The sequence below is a fragment of the Notamacropus eugenii genome, chromosome 2 (genome assembly GCF_028372415.1).
Source record: "Notamacropus eugenii isolate mMacEug1 chromosome 2, mMacEug1.pri_v2, whole genome shotgun sequence".
Taxonomy (NCBI): domain Eukaryota; kingdom Metazoa; phylum Chordata; class Mammalia; order Diprotodontia; family Macropodidae; genus Notamacropus; species Notamacropus eugenii.
The window spans coordinates 536,420,397-536,421,302 of record NC_092873.1 but is presented as its reverse complement, the minus strand read 5'-3'; positions in this window follow the sequence as shown (position 1 = coordinate 536,421,302).

The following is a 906-nucleotide window of genomic DNA, read 5'->3' as shown; positions in this document are numbered from 1 at the left end:
TCCAGGAAAGAGAAGGGGGGAAAAAAGCAAAAAAAAAAAAAAAAAAGGCTAAGTTTTGTTTTCCAGGGGGTGGAACCTTCCACGAAGGGAGAGGGGGGGCTTTTCCTGGATGACTAGCCTCACCTCCTCATGTAAAACCCGCCTTCTCTACATGTTAAGATCTTTATCAGAACAATCCAGCTCACTCGGGGTTTTGTATTAAACACACACGGGGAAAGCCTGTTAACTTTTGACTGAAAAATCTCTGTCCCCCTGGCTTGTCGTAGCTCTCTAGCCCTTACTCGGCAACCATAACCTAAACACAGATTCAGGTTACATCTCTTTTCTGAAATAACCCAGAAGACAAACAGAAGGGAAAGAGGACTGAGTGGGAACTGGGAATTCTTTGGGCCATATCTACTGAAGCTTCTCTCCTTCCTTCCCTCTCTCCCTCCTTCTCTGGGTTGATGCGGTCTAGCACAGAAAAGCCCCGCTTCCAGCCTGGCTGTCCATTTATTTCAGGGCTTCTAAGTCCCTTTGCTAAAATTTTCTCATTAAAATAAAGACCAATTTATTTGAGCAATGCAAAAGCTTATGTTTGCCAGTAGATCTGAAATCAAGCCCGCAAGAAAAACAGGAAGCGTGTTGCTAATTAGGATGACTCTTTCATCTCGACCCAGACCCAACTGGAACCCGACGAGTCGCCGTCCACAGCCGGGGAGGGTCGTCAGGGGGTGAGGAGAGTGCGAGGTGTTAGATAAAAGGTTGTTCTTTAGGGTGTGAGGAGTAGATCCTACAGCTTCCTTGGGGCGTATTTTTTTTTGTTCTTTAATGGAAGATAAATATATATTATATGTATATGCACATGTACAGAGAACTAAATCACTTTGTTAAACAACTGTACTTTTCATATTTTAAAAAATAAAA